Source organism: Silene latifolia, chromosome Y (genome assembly GCF_048544455.1).
Source record: "Silene latifolia isolate original U9 population chromosome Y, ASM4854445v1, whole genome shotgun sequence".
Taxonomy (NCBI): Eukaryota; Viridiplantae; Streptophyta; class Magnoliopsida; order Caryophyllales; family Caryophyllaceae; genus Silene; species Silene latifolia.
The window spans coordinates 419,766,127-419,772,670 of NC_133538.1; the positions used below are offsets into that span (position 1 = coordinate 419,766,127).

Sequence of the window (6,544 nt, forward strand, 5' to 3'; positions counted from 1 at the left end):
ATATTGGTCTGATTGATGAGCATGACCGGTCCTTGCGTCCTGCAAATTTGTTGCTTTACTCTTGGGACATGGGCCGGGATGTGTGTGTGGATCTGACCGGGTCTTCCCCTTTGACTCAGTCTCGGATGTCTGATTCTGTACCCGGACGTGTGGTGATTGATGTTGTACGGTTCAAATGTGCCAAGTATTAGGGCTTGTGTTCAGAGATCGTTTATGTTTTCTTACCTTTTTCTTTCTCTTTGTTAGGGGGAGTTGGAGGCAGATGCCATTGCACTGCTAAAGCGGATTCAGAAATTTTCTCTGTCTCAGGATGCCGGAGCTCGCGCTCATGTTTTTATTTATTATTCGACTTAGCTTTGCTATTGCTAAGGGGGTGGGAGCCCAGATTGTGTCTAGGTTTCCCACCAATTTCTTGTGAAAATTGATTTGATCTCAATAAAAGTTGCGTTTTTTTAAAATAAAATAATAATAATAATAATAATATAATAGTAGTAGTAGTAATAATACTAATAATAAATAATATAAGAAGGGAGGTCCTAGCAAATACTTTATTATTATAAATACTCAGCCATCTCTACGCCTTATACCTAATTGTCACAACAAATATCACAACTAAATTGAGAGAGAATTTAAGAGAGAAAAGAGAGCTAAGGAGAATTGTGTTCATCGTACAACAGTCTCTAGATCTAAAGGTAAAGATCATGAAACCGTCTTATTAATTAATTCATCGTATTTTAAGACATAGTTGACCACCCGCCCTCTGACCGTTGACCACCCGTAACTCATTGACCATGGACCTGAGGCTGCTTTTACCGACGTTGACCGGCAGGGGGTGGTTTGATTGTGGCTGTGGCTGGCCGCTTGACCGCCGTGAGTGTGAAGGTGGTTGGACAGGTTTTGTTGGTAATGTTTGGGTTGGCCGTTAATGGTGGTGTTCGGGTTGGCCGTTAGTGGTGGTGTATGGGAGTCGTTTATGTTTGGTATTTTACGTATTAATGTGTATTGTGAGGATAGTTAGTAACTGTATGGTTTTAATGTTAATTTAGGTGAAGGATTTCAAGAATAGTACTTTTAATTCTTAGTAGCTTCGATTGTGAGATTTACTTCAAAGGTAGGATAACTACTTAATTCTAATCCTCTTAATTGTTAATTACTTGAATTATTATAATTGAATGCATACTCGTTACTTTAAGATGATTTGTGTTATAATCGAGACGGTATTATAAGATGGGGTGGGTGTTTATATAATCTTATAAAGTAGATGAATATTTTATTACTGTTGGAACATTAATTTTTGGAAATAGTTATACTATTGGATTTATTTGTGGATACCTCGGTTTTGTACTGGGATGACTTTTGGATACCTGAGCTTTGTGTTGGAATGATGGATAACTCGACCAGCAGTTGGCGGGATGACGGAGTACGGCTTGCCTTAGTCGAAGACTGGGATGGTTTACATTTGTTGTTATTGCAGTTATTATTCTTCTGTTGATAATCTCTTTCAAGAGTGTCGTTTTCTTGTTGGCTTTATTGTGTAGTTATTCTACTCTGATAAGTAGTATTTCATCACCGTTTTACCCCTCATATATACCTTATTTCGACTCGATTTTGCGTGCTTAAATCATTAAGTAGCTCATTTTAATAACTAATTTATAATAATTAGTCGTTTTAGTTATATTTGATAAGTAGTCGGGTTTTTATATAATATTAGTAGTACTATTATTTTATTAATATAATATGTAGGCAAGACGGGATGATAAGGCGAAGACTCGAGGCTGAGACGGGAGAACAACAGATGAAAATCGACATAGGCCACACGAAGAGCTTCAATAAGCAGCCTTGCTTCCTCTGCCGTGAGCCTTCCGCCGCCCCACCGGCTGCGAGACCCCATCACAGTTCTATCACCATTTGCACAAGTGCTTGGCGCCGGCCCAGTCACCGGCCGCCGGTGAGCCGGCATAGCCCACTTCATCTTCCCTTTCTCAACATATAAATGAAGCTATGATTGATGCCCAGCCGGTGCACCGGCCCCCTGGTCACCGGCTTCCACGCCAACACACACGCAAACGTCGCCTTTAAGTAAAAGACTCGGCGCCGGTCATCAGCCTTGCGGCCGGCCAGTCGGCTGGGGCTTCTCCTACACGTATTTTAGCCTGCTTTATTCCCCTTTGTCTTGTTTCCTATATTTACCTCTCTAATACCCTTTATACACACATTACCATATACTTGGATAATATTTAGCATAATTTAGATCTCGTATTAAACCCTAGTCTTAATTAGTCTATTAATCTTTCCTTACTTAAAGTTGTAATCTTTCTTTAATTAGCTTTTAATCAATTTCTAGTTTGAATTATTGGGTTGTAATTTTGAAGGAATTCATCTTCTTTTATCATCCATGTTTATTCCTTTCCTCTTTGTTCGTACAATTTCTCTCTTATTTACATCTCCTTCCATTTGTTTACATCTTTTATCTTGTTTAATTGTTGTTTATTCAAAGTTATCTTGTTGCTTGTCTTTGTTTACATGTTTCCTTTCATTGTTGGTTTCTCCACTCTAAACATGTGTGAGTGATCTTATCTGGGGTTTAGGAGGATCTTGGGTAATTAAAGGGGATGATTTGGGTTGTTAACACTTTAATTTGGGTGATTAATTGGTCTTTACTCTAATGCATATGAAGTGTTTGACCTATCTTGGTGCTTATGCTATTGGATGGTCCTTATGCCATGTTTGTAATAAGATTGTCTTAACCAAAAGATAACTTGTTAATGAACTTAAGGTGACTAAGAAATTAGGCCTAAATCCTTGACCATTATCATCACCCATCTCTTATTAAACCTTGTTTCCTCCTCTATTTACCCTAGTGAACCCAAAGACCCTAACTTTTCCTTCATTGATTTGAAACAACTTCATTTAGTTTAATTTTACATCTTGTTTACATCTTAGTTTACAATCAATCAACCTCTTTCACTTGTTTGACTAAATTGTGGCTTAAACAAGCTAAGTAGAAACCCTCGCCATCTTTGCGAACAATCCCGATTTATACTACTTAAATTGGGTTTTATTACAAATTGTTTTTGATAAGGGGATGACGACAAAACCCGATGTCATACTCAACCATTTGTTGACGTGTGTTTGTTGTCCTGTCAAATTAAATATGATGGCTGCTTTAATTGATGGCGTCCTATAATGACCATTTAATATTTCCGGTTAAATGGGGAGCAGATTAATTTACAGGTTAGATTTTAGTATTGCTGATAGCTGGATACTTGGGTTTTGGGACGCGAGATGACTATCACTTGGACTCTAGTTTATCACATTTATCATTTAGTTACAAATAAACTTCATTTATTCTTTCCGCTGCGTTGTAATAAACTATTTACTCAGTTTGATTTAGTTGTAATAAGACAATTTAAGAAATTTTATTGTATTTATTAATGTACCTGTGACATTGTTCGACTTTTATACTTACTACCTCAGCAACTCCATAATCGATTGGTAGCGACTCCAACACCCAAAATCACAAATCGTGGGTGACGATGTCCACATATTGGCGACTCCGCTGAGGAGAACTAGGACACTTGTATCTTTGTGATCCTTAGATGTGAAACTCGAATGAGCTCCTGGTTTAAATGCATTAATTGATATTATGGTCTTAAATCGGGATCCTTGTTCGGGCCCACAATCTAACCTTTACCGACCAATTGGCTCGTCTCGTTGACATGAGTTACTCATCCTCGCGCATCGAACCCTAATTGTGTCAAGCATACTGTTGACGATACACACTTTTGTCTCCTCAAAGAGCTTTCACTTCCTACGTGAACGGGCTATGGCACCAACCTTACACATTTGTTTTGGATTGGCATCCCTCTCGAATATCAAGGATTAATCGCTTGGTGTGTAACCACCCTTAACAAACCAAAACCCATGTCAGCATTGAGCATGATATGATGAAACTACGAGTACTTATATGCTATGTGATCATAAGTCTTTCGAGTGATTTTCAAAAAATTTGCAAAAACACATTTTTACGCAGTCATAATGGCCGTTTTAAATCTCGGTTTTCACAACCATTTACAAAAAAAAAAACCTTTTTACGCCGTCATAATGGTCGTTCCAAACTTGGTTTTCACAACCATTAATAAAAAACACCTTTTACACCGTCATAATGGCCGTTTCAAAATCCTAATTTCACAACCGTTTCAAATGCATCTTTTGCGCCGACGTAATGGTCGTTCAATCCTCGAAGTCCCAATTTCAAAACCGTCCTCAAAAACAACGCACTTTTTTTTCGACCGCGACAACTTCAATAATTGCAAATATCTAATTCTCAATTTTCAAACCCGCGATTTTGAATCTCAAAAACCGACTTCGAAAACAACGCACTGTTTTTTGAGCCGTATCAACCCTGATGATTTCAAACCCTTCTTCTGAAAATGAACGTAACCTTTTTCAAAAGACGACCTTAGCAACTTTTCCAACATCAGCAAACCTCATTTTTGAAAATTTCTATTTTCGAAAATTTCCCGTAAATAACAAAAACGTCAAACATATTAGTCCATCATTCCAGTTCAGCCTTGAGTCGGTAAAGTCAATGCAAGCATACTGTTTAAATAAAATTTATACGTATTTGTGCGACAAATATAAGAACCAAAATGGACCCGTAAATGGGACATTGGACCGTGTAAATCGAGTGTAGTGGATGATTATAATTATAATCATTACACATTACTTGTTATTCTTCCATAATATTGTCATATGATCATGTGCATGTTATAAAGATTGGACAAATATTATAACAAGTTGACTCCCTCACTCTACCTCACTCCACCCGTCACTTTCCCCTTATACACTCCAATTTGTTGTTCATTTTTACACACATCACTTGTACATTTTGCATGTGAACAACAATTTGTCTATCTTCTCTCTAAAATAATAAACATCCTTTACTAAGTTGTTAGTAAACTAAAATGAATAATTACTAAGAGTGTTAGTAATATTTACATATTATCAAGGGAATAATTCTAACTAGTTATTAGTAAATACTTGTTAGATTAATTGGGTTGAGTTCTTGGGTGCACATTGTTAGGAGATCTTCTCTTTGAAGATTTGTTAGGAGGATCATCCTTTTGTTATAAGCTCAAGAACAATCAAGGTAGGAGATCTTGATTTTGCCCATACTACCATAAAAATCTATATAAGGAAATTGTTTTTCCTTAACTTTCATTTTTATGCTTTTATATTTGCATGCATGTTACATAGATCACCAAAATGATAAATTATGAGATAATTTAATTTTTATTAGAGAGTCTAATATGGATCTATGATCTTTCAATTCTAACATTGGCATGACACCTTTTGAATTTTTGTATGGAAGGAAGTGTAGGAGTCCAGTCTGTTGGGATGACGTTAGAGATACCGTGACACTAGGGCCGGAATTGATCCAGAAAATGATTGAGCAAGTACATGTGATCAGACAGAAGATGAGAGCTGCACAAGATCGATAGAAGAGTTATGCTGATTTGAGAAGAAGTGATATTGAGTTTCCCGTAGGGGACAAAGTGTTACCTAAAGTGTCTCCAATAGAGGGGGTGATGCGTTTTGGCAAGAAAGGAAAGCTGAGTTAGAAATATATAGAGCCTTATGAGATTTTAGACAGGGTTGGTGAAGTGGCATACCGTCTTGCACTACCACCATCCTTGGCCAGAGTTCATAATGTTTTTCATGTCTCGCAGTTGAGGAAATATGCGAGTGATCCTACTCATGTGTTAGCAGCTGAGACAGTTGAGATGGATGAGAATTTATCTTATGTGGAGGTGGCTAAGGAAATATTGGACAGAAAAGTGAGAAAGACTTAAAATGGCGAGCCAACGTTAGTAAAAGTTCTTTGGTCTCATCATAATGTAGAAGAGGCTGTTTGGGAAGCTGAAGCTGAGATGAAAGAGAAGTATCCCCATTTATTTGTTTAAGGTATGTTGGTTACAGGGACGTAACCTTTTCTTTTACGGGGGTAGAATATAATACTGCGTTTATTTTGGTCATAAGAGTAAATAATTTAATTAATTTAATATAGTTACTTAGAAGTTATCGTGTTAGTTGGGTGGTGAAGTGTGGTGAACTTCGGGACGAAGTTCCTTTTCAGTAAGGAAGACTGTAATACTCCGTAATTTTAGATATAATTTATAATTTATAAGGTAATTTTATATATATATATATATATATATATATATATATATATATATATATATATCGAAATAAAAAAAAACACAAACCTATAACTTGTGAGAAATAGAGTAATCTTTGTGAGACAACTTTAAGACGGAGTTTTCACCTCGCATTAAATTAATTGTGCTAAGTTATGTAATCGCTTTACATCAATTATTTACATTTGACCAAGACCTTGACCGCTGTCGTTGACTTACCCGTGGCTGCCGTGGCCTGTTTGACTGACGGGTTGACCACCGTTGGTTGGCCGTGTATGGGGGTGTTGGTTGGGGCGATTTTGGGTGTTGTTATGGGTAGTTTACATCTTAATTTAATCAGTAAA

General features: G+C 36.9%; 1 long non-coding RNA gene across 1 annotated transcript; it reads left to right on the forward strand.

Moving 5' to 3' along the window:
- The first annotated feature begins 602 nt into the window (after positions 1-602).
- Positions 603-2,350, forward strand: LOC141626529 (uncharacterized). The gene is made up of 2 exons (XR_012536106.1): positions 603-692; positions 1,744-2,350. It is a non-coding gene; the product is annotated as an uncharacterized LOC141626529 (long non-coding RNA).
- The last annotated feature ends 4,194 nt before the right edge of the window (positions 2,351-6,544 follow it).